The 15,550-nt window shown below is 44.2% G+C and overlaps 1 pseudogene; it reads right to left on the bottom strand.

The window, feature by feature from the left end:
- Nucleotides 1-12,373: 12,373 nt before the first annotated feature.
- On the bottom strand, nt 12,374-12,807 carry LOC144680344 (small ribosomal subunit protein eS25 pseudogene; annotated as a pseudogene).
- Between the last annotated feature and the right edge of the window lie 2,743 nt (nt 12,808-15,550).

A 15,550-nucleotide genomic window follows, 5' to 3' on the forward strand; every position in this document is an offset into this window, starting at 1 on the left:
TCACGTCTACGGCTGCAGAAACGCCTGTCTGTTCCCCTTACTATTGAGTCCCCTACCAATATTGCTCTTCCCCTCTTTTTCCTCCCCCCCTGTGCAGCTGAGCCACTCACACTGCCATGATCTGCAGAAGGCAGATTTAGGCTGCACTCCCCAGAGGAACTGTCACTCTCACCATTTTCCAACACAGATAAACAGTCCTCAAGCGAGATGCATCCTGAGGATTTCATGACTACCTATCTGACACCTTTCTCCTGACTGATGGTCACCCATTCCCTCTCTGTTTGCACCTTCATAAGCTGTGGGGTGACCACGTCTAAAAATGTGCTATATACGAAACTTCAGCTTCTCGGAGGCACCTCAGTGCCTCCAGCTGCCACTCAAGCTCTGAAACTCAAGTAGCTGCAGCTGGTGGCACTTCCTGCGCACTTGGTCGGTCAGAGCACAAGGAGCATCTAGGATTTCCTACATGTTGCAGGTGGTACATAACACGGGACTGAGCTGCCCTGCCATGCCTCTAGTTGAAGAAAAAATACCCTTACTTTAAGTTAAATACAGTTAAAAAAAGTTAAATTATTTATGTACTTTAAATAAAAACTAGAACCCTTACCTTTCCTTAGCTTAATCTATTTTAAACTGGAGAAAAAAAACTGGAGAGAAACAATTACCCACTACTCACCAATCAGCTCTCACCTTTGAGCTGATGTTACTTTTTGAAGCTTCCCCGTACTCACGCTGGTTCTGATCTCTCCGTTGCTCTCTCACACTGTCTTGTGATGACACTCTTGTTATTTTCAACAAGAACTGACTGCAGGACACTCTTCCCAGACTGCTTCACTGTGATGCTGACTGCAGGACATTCTTCCTAGGTAAAGAAATTAACTGGTGCATTAGTTTCATGGTCACCATCACTGAGACTAGCTCTCAATTCTAGATTTTTTAAAAATTAATTAAATTTAAATTCCACTAGTTCCTGTGTTGGTGCTTAAATAGCTTATAGGCATCTAAATGTTACACTACAAAGAAACAAGAAAAACAAAATAAGTCAAACACTCTTAAAAAAAAGTCAAATATAAAAATTTAAATAAGTATCTTCAACAAAATCAAATCAGTGATCCATGAAGTTAAAGATCCTGTCATGTTACAGGTTACACAAAATGAGGACATTTTTGGAGATTTAGGCCCTGAAATGCTTTGGGTATTTTCTCCATTCATCCCAAAATGGTGCAACATTCAGAGGAATATTGGAACAACTATTATCAATTGTATTCCCTATTTCCCCAGGAGTGCTGCCAATCTCTTATTAAAATTACCATGGGTGAGTGGGAAAATCTCTGTGGAATTTCTAAGCTTTAGATCATTGCTTGAACATTTCATCAAACCTCTGGAAAAGGTGAATTGCAAATTTTAACATGAGGGGGTGAATTTCCACCAGTGTTCCCCAACTTGGCTGCTGTAAATTCATGTGGCTAGATTTTTCAGCAGGCGAACGCATAAGGTATGTCAGGTCCCGGCCCACCTCCTTCCCTACAACTCCATGTATTCTCCATAATACGGGGAGAGAGTAAGTTGACCACCAGGCTGCCTGCTCTTTGGCCTATTGAGACACCATCCCCACCCACATTCCCCCCCACCCACCCCCCCAACCTCTGTTAGATCAGCCCTTGGTATTTGCACAGGTTCCTGTTGCTCTTTTGCCAGAGATGTAAATGCAAAATGGCAGCCATATAGCAGAGTGGAAGCTCCAACAACCACAAGGAAATATGACCATATTAGATAACTGGCTTAATCAGGTTTTCAGAGGCTAGTTCAAAGAGTGTAAAAGTAGGCTATCTGATAGTGCTGACTTTGTCTATACTGGAGTGCTGTTTTTGGCTGCAGTCAAGTGCTTCAGTTTGGTGACTGAGGGAGTTCGGTGAGAAGGGAGGAGGTGCTCCTTTCTTTTTCTACCTTTCCTCAGAAAGAAGCGCGGTGGCCTTGGTAAGTAGGAACTGGTGAGTAAATTAGAAAAGTGTAATATTTTTAAGCAAGTTGCTATACTTGGATTTAACTGAGAAGCACCAGGGATAAGGAAAATTTAGGGCCAATATAATAAAGCAATATAAATAATCCAAAGTAGAATAAAGTTAATGTAAGGGAAGTAGAGTTAAAACATTGCAGGGCTGCTCAGTTGATTGGAATGCGTGTCCTGTGATATGTGCGAAGTCATAGACGCTACTGATGCCCTGGCTGACCACATGTGCAGAAACTTGAGCTCCAGGCTTCAGAGCTCGAGTGGCAGCTGAAGTTATTGTCGGACATCCATGAGGCTGAGAGCAATGTGGATAGCACGTTCAGAGAGGTGGTCACATCACAGCTTAAGGGCCTGGAGGCAGAGAGGGAATGGGTGACCACCAGGCAGCCCAAGAGAAGTAGGCAGGTAGTGCAGGAGTCCCCTGGGGTCCTGCTCACAAATCGGTTTTCCATTTTGGAAACTGGTGGGGGAGCTGATTCCTCAGAGAAGTGCAGTCAGAGCCAAGTTTGTGGCAGCAAAAGCCGCTCGTCTATACAGGAGGGGAGGAAGAAGAAAGAAGAGCTATGGTGATAGGGGATTCATTGGTTAGGGGAACAGACAGGCATTTCTGTGGCCATAGATGTGACTCCAGGATGGTATGTTGCCTTCCTGGTGCCAGGGTCATGGATGTCACAGAGCAGCTGCAAGACATTCTTCTGGGGGAGGGTGATCAGCCAGAGGTCATGGTCCACATTGGTACCAATGACTTAAGTAGGAAGGGGGATGTAGTCCTGCAATCAGAATTTAGGGAGCGAGATAAAAAATTAGCAAGCAGGACCTCTAATGTTATAATCTCCAGATTACTCCCAGTGCCAGGTGCCAGTGAGCATTGAAATAGGAAGATAAGGCAGATGAATGCTTGGCTGGACAGACGGTGCAGGAGGGAGAGCTTTAGATTCCTGGGACACTGGGACTGGCTCTGGGGGAGATGGCACCTGTACAAGCTGGATGGGTTGCACCTGAACAAAGCTGGAACGGAGTTCCTTCCGGGGTGTTTTGCTAGTGCTCCTGGGAGGGCTTTAAATGAACTCGGCAGGGGTGTGGGAACCGAGAGAAAATATTAGAGAGGAATACTAGAGTGCATAAAATACTGGGAGGGACAGATAGCAATAGTAAACAGAATAATAAGTGTATATGTAAAATCAGGGCAAGGGAGAAAGTAACAAAATCTAAATCAGGGTTACTATGCATGTATGTGAATGCATTGAGTATAGTAAATAAGATTGGGGAGTTATAGGCGCAGATTGTCATGTGGAAATTTGACGTTGCGGAGATAACAGAGAACTGGCTCAAGGAAGGGCAGAACTGGGTGTTAAATATTCTTGGGTACAAGGTGTTCAGAAGAGATAGGAAAGGAAGGAAATGGCAGGGTGGGGAGGCATTGGGCAGTATTTGTTAGAGAGCATTGCAGTGCTGAAGAAAGAGGATGCCCCAGAGGGTAAAAGGACAGAATCAATTTGGCTAGAGCTAAGGAACAAAAAAGGGTACAATTACATTGTTCAGTGTAATCTGTAAACCACCAAATAATGAGAAGGATGTAGAAGAACAAATCTGCAGGGGCATGACAGAGAGATGCAAGCATTATAGGGTTGTTATAATGGGGGACTTTAGTTACCCGAATATAGACTGGGACAGTGGTAGTGTAAAGGGCGGAGAGGGGAAAACGTTCCTAGATTGTGTTCAGGAGAATTTTCTACAGCAGTACGTGTCCAATCCAACAAGAAAAGACGCACTGTTGGACCTGGTTCTTGTAAATGAGGTGGGCCAGGTAGATCAAGTGCCAATGGGGGAACATTTAGGAGACAGTGATCATTGTATTGTACATTTTAGGATGATGATAGAAAAGAACGATAGGCAATCCAGAGTAAGAATAATTAACTGGACAAGAGCCAAGTTCGATGGGGCAAGAACGGAGCTAGGCCAGATAGACTGGAATGAAAGATTGCCAGGAAAAACTGTAGCTGCACAATGGGCTACATTCAAAAAAGAATTGGTTTGAGCACTGTCAAGGCATATCCTATCGAAAGGGAAAGGTAGGGCAAACAAATCCAGAGCTCCCTGGATGAAAAATTAAATTAAAATTAAAAAAAGAAAAAGTATGCTTATGACAGGTATCAGGTAGAAAATACAATTGAGAATCAAGAGGAATACAGAAGGTTCAGAGGGGAGGTGACTGTCAACCAACATAAAAGGGAATCCCAAAGTCTTCTATAGACATATAAATAGTAGAAAGGTGGTAAAAGGAGGAGTAGGGCCAATTAGGGACCTTAAAGGAAATTTACACGTGGATGAAGGGGCCATGGCTGAGGTATTAAATGAATACTTTGCATCCGTCTTTACCAAGGAGGTAGATGCTACCCAGGCCATTGTGACAGACAAAGAAACTCTGTCACTAGAAAGGTTCAAAATTCACAAGGAAGGAGTGTTGAATAGATTGTTAGTACTTAAAGTTGACATGGCACCGGGACTGGATGAAATGCATCCAAGATTATTGAAAGAAGTGAGAGTAGAAATTGCAGGGGCACTGGCCATAACCTTTCAGTCTTCCTTAGACTCAGGGAAGATGCCAGATGACTGGACAATTGCAAACATTACGTCCTTGTTCAAAAAAGGTTGTAAGGATAAGCCCAGCAATTACAGACAAGTCAGTTTGACAAGATTCTAGGAACAATTATTTGGGATAGAATTAGTAGTCACGTGGAAAAATATGTGTTGATAAGGAAGAGTCAGCATGGATTTCTAAAGGGGAAATCATGTTTAACTAACTTGCTGGAGGCTGTTGAAGAGGCAACAGAGAAACTTCAGCTATAAGGATAGATTGGAGAGCTTGGGACTGTTCTCCTTGGAGAGAAGAAGGCTAAGAGGAGATTTGATAGAGATGTTCAAAATCATGAGGGGCTGGACAGAGTAGATAGGGAGAAGTTGTTCCCGCTCGTAAAAGGATCAAGAATGAGAGGGCACAGATTTAAAGTGACTGGCAAAACAAGCAAATGTGATGTGAGAAAAAAACTCTTTCACGCAACGAGTGGTTCAGGTCTGGAATGCACTGCCTGGAAGTGTGGTGGAGGCAAGTTCAATCGAGGCATTCATGAGGGCATTAGATTAATATTTGAATAGAAACAATGTGCAGGGGTACGGGGAAAAGGCAGGGCAATGGCACTAGGTCATAATGCTTATTTGGACAGCCGGTGCAGACACAATGGGCTGAATAGCCTCCTTCTGTGTCGTTAAAATTCTGTAATTCTGTGATCCTGTGATCATCTATTTTAGGGATCTATTGAAGGTTAAATATTAGCTATGGCACCAGAAGGACTCCCTGCTCTTCAAATGATGTCATGGGATTGTTTGTATTGACATGAGGAGACAGAAAGGACCTCGCTTTAATGGCCCAAATCTTCGAATCAGCATTGGAACCACTGCGTCCAACGCTAATCAGACAGAAAACTACCCACTTACCTGGATACATTTTTTCTGGCCAAACTCCCCTGCAGGATACAAAAGAACTCCCTCAGCACAGGATTCCATGGAGAGAGCTGCAAAGGGAATCAGCGCAGAGGACACGTCCCCTTTTATAGCACTAGTGGTGATATTCTGGTCAGTATTTAAAGGTCCCAAAAATTTTGATATGTTAGTGAATGAGTGCATGAGAAAATGAGTGACGGAATGGGTAGGTGAGTGAGGTGGGTAGGTGGGTGAGTGGGTGAGATGGGTAAATGGGTGAGTGGGTGAGGTGGATAGGTGGGTGAGGTTTGTAGGTGGGTAGGTGGGTGAATGGGTAGATGAGTGGGGTGGGTGAGTGGGTAGTCGGGCTGTAGGGTAATCAAGTGGCAAGGGGTAGTTAGATCTGGTTGGGAAGGTAGTCGGGTCGGATCGAAGGGTAGTGAATGGGGGGTAATTGAGTGGTCAGAGTTAGTAGTCGGATGCACAGAAGGTAGAAAGGTGATCAGGGGGTGGTCAGGTGGGAAGGCAGTTGGGTGGGGAGGTAGTCAGGTGGGAGGGGTGTTCGTTGGGTAGTCGGACGCTGGTTGGGTGGCCAGGGGGATGGTCAGGTCAGGTAGGGGGCATAGACAGGTATTCAGGGGCTGGTTGGTTGGTCAGGTTAATCAGGCAGTTGTGAGATAGCTGGGTTGGATTGGGGGGTATTTAGGGGGGATAATCAGGTCGAGTTGGGGGGATAGTTGGGACGGGCTGGGGTTTAGTTGGGTGGTCAGGGTGTAATCAGGTGGTAGGGTGTCCTTGGCCCAACCATCTTCAGCTGCTTCATCAATGACCTTCCTTTCTTGATAAGGTCAGAAGTGGGGATGTTCGCTGATGATTGCACGATGTTCAGCACCACTCGCGACTGCTCAGATACTGAAACAGTCCATGGCCAACTCCAGCAAGATCCGGGCAATCGGGCAATATCCAGGATGGGCTGACAAGTGGCAAGTAACATTTGCACCATACAAATGTCAGGCAATGACCATCTCCAACAAGAGAGAATCCAACCATCGCCCCTTGACGTTTAATGGCATTACCATCACTGAATCCCCCATTATCAACATCCTGGGGGTTACCATTGACCAGAAACTGATCTGGACTAGCCATATAAATACTGTGGCTACAAGAGGAGGTCAGGGGCTAGGAATCGTTCGATGAGTAACTCACCTCCTGATTTCCCAAAGCCTGTCCACCATCTACAAGGCATAATTCAGGAGTGTGATGGATTACTCTCCACTTGGATGGATAAATGCAGCTCCCACAACATTCAAGAAGCTCAACATCATCTAGGACAAAGCAGCCCACTTGACTGGCATCACATCCACAAACATTCACTCCCTTCACCACTGTCGCACAGTAGCAGCTGTGTATACAATCTACAAGATGCACTGCAGGAATTCACCAAGGCTGCTTCGACAGCACCTTCCAAACCCACGACCACGACCATCTAGAAGGACAAGGGCAGCAGATAGTTGGAACACCACCCCTGGAATTTCGCCTCCAAGTCACTCACCATCCTGACTTGGAAATATATCGTCGTTCCTTCACTGTCGCTGGGTCAAAATCCTGGATTTTCCTAACAGCACTGTGGGTGTATGTACACCACATGGACTGCAATGGTTCAAGAAGGCAGCTCACCACCACCTTCTCAAAGGCAACTAGGGACTGGTAATAAACGCTGGCCCAGCCAGCAAAGGCCATATCCTGTAAATGAATTAAAAGAAAGGGTGGTTAGCTTGGTGCTTGATGGGATTAGTTATGGAGTTACCCAGGTGTTAGACCATGTTTTAAACTGCCTAAGATTTTCTGTGTAACTATCAATGTAAGTCACACGGATCTGTCCTGAGTCTCTGACTCTAGCTCAGGGTCCCCGGCAGCAGGGAACTGCCCAATGGAAGTTTAAACTTCCTGGGAAATTCCTACATATGCCTGCATGTCAGGACTTCCACAGAGCCCTTGACGCACATCTTCTGTCTTCCGTCCGGTCTCTGATGATTTGGATACCGGAAGATTTGGGCCAATGTCTCATCTGAAAGAAAGCACCCTTGCTGATTATACCCAGTGACACTCCCTCAGTACTAAAGTGTCAACCTAGATTTTGTGTTCAGCTTTCTGGTTTGGACAACAATCTTTTGACTCAGTGGGGTGGCGCTTCCCCTGAGCCAAGGCTAACAGCTGTTGGGGTAAAAAATGGGTGGTTGGACTCGATGGGCATTTTCACAACACTGATATTCAATTCAATTGAAGTAAATGGGACTGAACACCAGGCAGAAAGCATGCTGGGCGGTAGATTCAATATTGCCCGATTAGTGCTACTGCCCAAGACCAATTTCTATCCCAACAGACGTACCCAAAATCCAATTTCACTCCTTCGTATCATAAATACTATTTGGGAAAGCAATTTTCAAATTCAAGACAACTAACGTGAAGGGCTCTATTCATCAATGACTCACACATTTTTTGATAACCTTAGTTCTGTTATGGAGGATTTGACAAACAGCTTTGCAGGAAAATAAAATGTTTCATGTGCTCACCTACCAGTATATCCGGCACTCTCTTTGTGAGAGGCGTAAGGCTACAGCATGAGGCAAATTAAAAAGTCATTCTGGCAAGGCTTGTAGAGCTGGTGTTCTCCGATATGATGCAAATGAAGAGGGAGCTTTGTATTCCTTTGATCCATGCTATACAATTAGGAATTTGAAGGTTAATAAAAAAGAAAAATATTCCATTCAGGAACGCTGTCATCCCTGATCCACAGGCAGAAAGCACCTTTTTTGTTGTAGAAATCCCTCAGTTAACTATTAAATGATTATGAGAAAGCATGATTCATATGACAAACATGTGCTTTATACAATTATTAGAGCTGTGGGCAATGTACCAATTTCATGACTGCATCAGAGATCCAAAGGAAAAGCAGCAGAAATCAGCAGAAATTATGTGAAAGTAGTTTAGAAAGGACATTTTCCATTATTTTAGTTAGTTCTATATCTTCCTTACTCATATTTTTAAGCACTTTCAATCTATGTGCAATAATCCTGCCTGTCATTTATAATAATGCGTATAAAAATGTATTGCTGCCACTCCACATTGGAGAACAGACTCCTTCAGCAGACAGACTAGTATTAATAATACAATAAATCCGTGGCTAACTTTAATGGGCTAGGAAGGGAGGTTGATCTGGTCAAACCCAGACATAAACAGCAAGTTGATTCCTACAACATCATGTAGATCCTAGCCTGATAAGTCTCTACTTGTTCTTTGATGGGTATTTGAAAATATACACACACATGCATTCACTGTGTTTGCCTTAAATTTGTGGTGGCAAATGATATTCAATCACTCTTATTCAGTCAATGATCCATGGATAGATGATCCGCAATCTAATTACTTATGGAGCTTCAGTGCCTCATCCATAGTCCACTCCTATAATAGCTTCCTGCTGCCTCTAGTTCTCCAATGATAACACTCATGATCAGGTTTTCTCAGGTAATAATTTGCCCTGAGTAGTAGATTATTCTAAGGGATACAGGAAGTTCCATGGCTGATTAAAAAGACTTTCTTGATGGATATTTAAGAACCTCTTAAAGGATGTTAATAAGCTTTCTCGCAACAAATTTGTCAGACTTAGGCTCTGACTTTAAAAGTTATAGAGCATGTGTGAGCCTTGAAGCAGGCAGAGCGTTGAGAAGTCCAGGTGATGATGTCACCAGACCCTAATCTGCGTATTTAAAAAGAGCCCCTCCAGCTCGGGTCGGGTGTAAGTTGGCTAATAGTACACCGGTATTCCAATTATCAATAAATTCGACTGTCACATCATGTATGAAATGATCATTTTGAAAGTGTTACCAGAAAGTCACGGCCACCAAATAGCCACTTGTTAAATAGCTGATACTGGGAATACTCTTGACTCCAGCAAAGAATGGACAGACACAAGGGCCAAGAATAGTCCCCGCTGTGCCGTCAATTTCAAAGGCTATAGGGGCCGGAGTTTTACGGCCCCGTCACGGCAGGGGTAGGGCCGTAAAATGCAGCGAGCCGTTCAAAAGCCCATTGACTTCAGTGGGGCCGTAAAATCCCAGCAGCGTAAAATTCCGCCCTCGGGGTTCTCTTACCTATCATTCCAGTTTTATCTTTCCTTTTCCACTGTTAGTTGTGTTACTTCTTGCTTTAATTGATTTCTCATGTCTGAACAGACCTGGGCACAGATACAAACACAAAAAGATGGAAAGTACAGTCTGTGCTTTTCTGTCATTCCACTCTGTGAACCCTCAATCTCTTTCACCTCACTGTAGTTTTCACCCTTTCTTTCTATACCTGTAAATCATTTTCTCTCTCACGGTTTTTTCTCATTTTCTCAGAGATGAAATTTGTTAATTTTTTACACAATTAGGTTGTGTGGCAGTATAAATAGAGATACAAAAAGATGCTTTTTTTTTTGATAATTTACAAAATTTTATGATAATCCTTTAAAGATGTCCATTCCTGTTCCTGACGTTTAAATGGTTGGATGTTTACTGTTATTAGAACTGAATTTGGACAGTTTTAAGAAAGCAGTACAGCTAATTAAACACATGTGTGGGAATGTTCTCACAATAAAATAAAGAGCATGGTTGCAGAGCTAAAATTCTGAACAAGCAGCATTTGGACAAAGTTCTGTTTCTGCCAGTTCACTGAATCATATTTAGGATTCTCCTTTTTCAGGTTGAAGTTTCAGGGCCTGTGAGCCATGAAACAGAGGGTAAAGGGGAGCGGGGTTGGGCATTTTCAGGAAGAGCCTGAGGGGCAGGGCTTAGCATTGTTGGGGGTCCGAGGGGGGAGGGAGCAGTATCGGTGGGGGGGTGCAGTGGGGGGCAGTATGGTGAGCATTGTTGGGAGGGGATGAGGGGAGATGAACATTGTCAGGGGCGCAGGGGGTGCGGTGTTTTCTAAGCCTTCCCAATAGAGCTCCTACTGTTAGTTGCTGCCCTATGCCTGAGATTATCGGTAGGAGAAGGATGGGGGAAATATCTGGGTAAGAAGAGGGCATCAAGTCCAAACGCTGAATAATATGAGGGGGCTGGATGGATCACCCCTCTGGAAGCAAAGCCGGTGTGGAGCCAACATGCTCCATGCCGACCCATCCTGCAGCTATAAAGCTCTGTCGGGTGGCTAAACAAGAGTCAAGTGGTACGTCTGTCCCTCATTGAGGAGGAAGACCCACCAATCGGATTGGCCGGCAGCTCCATCAGTTCCGTCAGCACCAAGAGCGCATCAATAGCGGCTGCAGGGAGATCCATGGATCCCTGGGGCAGGTCAGTCCAGGGTTTTATTTTATTCATTCATGGGATGTGGATGTCGCTGGCTGGGCCAGCATTTATTGCCCATGCCTAATTGCCCTTGAGAAGATGGTGGTGAGCTGCCTTCTTGAACCGCTGCAGTCCCTGTAGTGTAAGTGCACACAAGGGTGCTGTTAGGGAGGGAGTTCCTGAATTTTGACACAGCGACAATGAAGGAACGATGATATATTTCCAAGTCAGGATGGTGAGTGACTTGGAGGGGAACTTCCATGTGGTGGTGTTCCTATGCATCCACTGCCCTTGTCCTTCTAGATGGTAGCGGTCATGGGTTTGGACGGTGCTGTCGAGGAAGCCTTGGTGAGTTCCTGCAGTGCATCATGTAAATGGTACACTCTGTTGCCACTGTGCAAGAATGATGGAGGGAATGAATGTTTAAGTTGGTGGATGTGGTTCCAATCATGTAGGCTGCTTTGTCCTGCTGTTGTCAAGTTTCTTGAGAGTTGTTGGAACTGCACTCATCCAGGTAAGTGGGGAGTATTCCATCACACTCCTGACTTATGCCTTGTAGATGGTGGACAGGCTTTGGGGAGTCAGGAGGTGAGTTACTCACCGCAGAATTCCTAGCCTCTGACCTGTTCTTGTAGCCATAGTATTTATAATGCTAATCTAGTTCAGCATCTAGTCAATGGTACCTCCCAGGATGTTGATAGTGGGGAATTCAGCAATGGTAATGCCATTGAATGTCAAGGGGCGATGGTTAGATTCTATCTTGTTGGAGATAGTCATTGCCTGGCATGTGTGTGGCATGATTATTACTTGCGACTTGTCAGCTTGAGCCTGGGTATTGTCCAAGTCTTGCTGCATTTGGACATGGACTGCTTCAGTATCTGAGGAGTTGCAAATGGTGCTGAACATTGTGCAATCCTCAGCGAACATATCCACTTCTGACCTTATGATGGAAGGAAGGTTGTTGATGAAGTAACTGGAGATGGTTGGGCCTAGGGCACTACCCTGAGGAACTCCTGCAATGATGTCCTGGAACTGAGATGATTGATATCCAACAACCACAACTTTGTGCTAAGTATGACTCTGACCAGCAGAGAGTTTTCCCCCGATTCCCATTGACTCCAGTTTTGCTAGAGTTTCTCGACGCCACATTCAGTCAAATGCTGTTTCGATGTCAAGAGCAGTCACTCTCACCTCACCTATTGAGTTCAACATTTTTGTCCATGTTTGAACCAAGGCTGTGATGAGATCAGGAACTGAGTGACACTGGTGGAACTCAAGCCGGGCATCAGTGAGCAGGTTATTGCTAAGCAAGGAGATAGGGAGGGTTTGGGAAGGTCAGGGAGAGGGGCAGGGGAGCTGGGGGTGGTAGGAGGGAGGTTAAAGTCTACAGGAAGGGAGGAAGGAAGCAGGGATTCATCTTAAGGGTGGCCGCACCCCCCTCCCCATTCAGGAAAGGGTCCCTCCATGAAGGTCAAACTCCTCCTTTCTTCTTGCCCTGTGAAGAGCTTTGTTAAAAAATTGGACTTCCCACCCGACTGGCCACACCATACAGTTTTATTTTTATTTTACACTCGTATCTAAATATCCTTACTTGGGATCCATTCCAGAACCTATTTACACTTCATCTGTAGCAGCAGGTGCATCCCCTCCCTTGCTATTTCGTGTGTAAATTACCTGTGCCCTGTGTTTACACACCAGCTTGATCATACCTTTCACAAGCAGCTCCTGCAGGGCAACCCTGGCCAGAGAACCTCTGATCTTAGTCTTTCAGAGACGACTGCAGGCGTGATGAGTTTGTAGTTTGGTAACTCTTTCAACAGTTTGTCATAAGTGGCTTTGTCAAACAGGATCAAGTTGTTCAGCTTGTCCCTCACTTTTCTTTTTGACCACTTCTTTATCTTGGCCTTGCCTCCAGTCTTGTTTATTGTATCTTTATCCTTTTTGCCCCCTTTGCCCCCCATATTTCTTCTTCTTATCATCTTTAAGAGGCATGTTGTGGCTTCAAGATGTCAGAGTCGAAAAGGAAGAGCCCCTGCTCTGGCAGCCTAGGAAACCCTGGAGCGGCCATGACTTCCGGTCGCTGTGGGCAACATATTATCAAGTCAATTGGCTTGGTAACAAGCCTAATTGTCCCTTGATTACTTATTATGCTGATTTTGGCTCCTGCCCAACCACATATTATGGGGGTGAGCTTGGGGGTTGGTGGGAAGGTGGTGGGATGGGCACCTACCCTATTTTACATGGCGCCCCCCTGCCCAAAGCACGCCAGGCAGGAGTGCATAAAGTACAGCCCCAATTCTCTGAAACTAAGATCTTTGTCGCAGACGTTCTCAGGGCGGGAGCAGGGAGGGGAGGAGACAGGGTGGCCCAGGCATCATAACTCTGCCCATTGGAAGTTTAAACTTCCCAAGTAAATAATTGCACATGTAAATAAGTGCCTCATTAAAATTCATCTCTGGAATCTTGGCTGCTTAAGTTTGGTGTCTAAATTACATTCTGCGGTTATCTTTACAGCAGTTTTACTTATCCACTAATAGCATTTGAAGTCAGTTTCTCTTTGAATCATATTTGTCTTTGTCTTTCGGAAAATGACGTCATGCTCTGGGGTCAAGAACAGTTTATAGGGGAAGAAGATGGAAATATTTCCTTAGAGGTTAGCATAGAAATTTCAAATAGACTTAATGCAACCTAATAAATAATAGGCAAACCTGCCTTACTATTTTCATCACTCAACGTTTCTGAAAAACAATGCTAGCGTCATTGCACAGGAATGAGAGTGTGTGGTTCCGCCACCCACCACAAGGTTTTCACTGGTTAACCCAGCTTTGCCACCACAGAATCATTTTCAAATGTGTTTACAACCCTTCAAAAAAATAACTCTTAAAATAATATCAGGAAACTGTCTTTCTGTCTTTGTAGTAAATAAATGTGCATATGCTACAAATATAACTTCATTCATTGGTTGTTTCTTTGCACCTAAAAGCAGTGTTTTGGGGTGGTGGTAAAATTAGACTATATCTGCTTAACTATACTTGTCTGATGTTAGCAATAAAGGGATAAGGTTATACATATGCTAGATACATTTGCTGGTACTAATAAGGAGTCAGTCTCGGATATCAGGATTGGAAATAGTTAACAGAAAACTACCAATCTAACATCAGCCTAATTGCTCCAACTACACCTTCCTCCATGCTCCACCACTCTCATCAGGATTACAGGCATGCACAGGGCTAAACTGCATTGCCAGGGATTGGTGCTTACCATGCCAGTTTTATCAAGAACTGGATTCTCTCCACTAGACCACCATCTGGCAGGCACATTTTAAACATTTAGCTTTGTTCTGTTTCCAGTTACAGAGGGGAATTTGTTGTTCTTCACTCATCAGTGCAGCAGGAAGCTTTCTGATGGAGTTACAACATTTGGGGTGTCAGATTGTATTATGTCTCAGCACATAGGAACTTAATTTGTTTTTAATAGACATATTGATGACATAAAATGCAAAGTTGTTATTTCAGGTCACTTCAGATCTGGTTTACTGCTAACCTAATATATTTTCCATACATGATTATGACATCTTGCATAAATCCATTCTTATGTATATACTAGTTTAGTCTGAAATTGGTGTAGTTGTTATAAGCGGCATTTGCATGTGCTGTAAGTAACATCATCAATGTAATATATGGCGATTATGTTTTCCATTCTCAGAAGGTGGACGTAGCTGGCAAGGCCCGTGTTTATTGCCCATCCATTACTGCCCTTGAGAAGGTGGTGGTGAGCTACTTTCTCGAACCACTGGAAGAATAGCAGTTTGGTACACCTGAGTGATTTGCTAGGCCATTTCAGAGGCAATTAAGAGTCAAGTACATTGCTTTGGGTCTGGAGTCACTTATAGGCCAGAGCAGATAAGAATGGCAGATTTCATACCCTAAAGGACATTAGCCAACCATGTAGGTTTTTACAGCAATTTGGTAATTTCATGGGACACCATTACTGATACTAGATTTTATTATTAAATTCCAGATTTAAGTAACTAACTGAATTCAAATTCCCCAGCTGTCATGGTGGGATTAGAACTCATATTGTTGGATCACTAGTGTGGGCCTCTGGCTTACAAGTCCAGTAAGACCACTATACTACCAAATCTGTAACTATGTACAGCTAACAGTACATACATATTGGCTCTGATAGTTCACAGGATCATCATTGGTCTCCCGATATGACTCCAGCAGGAGATTGGTTAAGAATCCCAATTAAATGACTCAAATGGGTAGAAAGCTACCATTTGCATCATTTCTCTATGATTCCATTAGTCCTGCACCCATGCTAAGAAGGCAATGGTAACCCTACTGAATTTCAGGGCCATTTCTGTAGAAATCAAAATATGTTACTGGACCCCGAATTCGGCATCATTTTTAAAAGTTGCAGAAAGATATTGGAGCAAGTACTTTGTCTAGCCAGCAAGTCAGAGTGGAAAACAAAATAAAAACAGAATTACCTGGAAAAACTCAGCAAGTCTGGCAGCATCGGCGGAGAAGAAATCAGTCAACGTTTCGAGCCCTCATGGCCCTTCAGCAGAACTGAAGCATAGTTTCAACAAGGGAGAAATATAAATTGGTTTAAGGTGGGTGGGGGGGAAGAGACACATTGAGGGTGTGGTGCAACACCTGCCCCTTCACTTCCTCTCTCCTCACCGTCCAAGGGCCCAAACACTCCTTTCAAGTGAAGCAGCATTTCA

Source organism: Cetorhinus maximus, chromosome 5 (genome assembly GCF_964194155.1).
Source record: "Cetorhinus maximus chromosome 5, sCetMax3.hap1.1, whole genome shotgun sequence".
Lineage (NCBI taxonomy): Eukaryota > Metazoa > Chordata > Chondrichthyes > Lamniformes > Cetorhinidae > Cetorhinus > Cetorhinus maximus.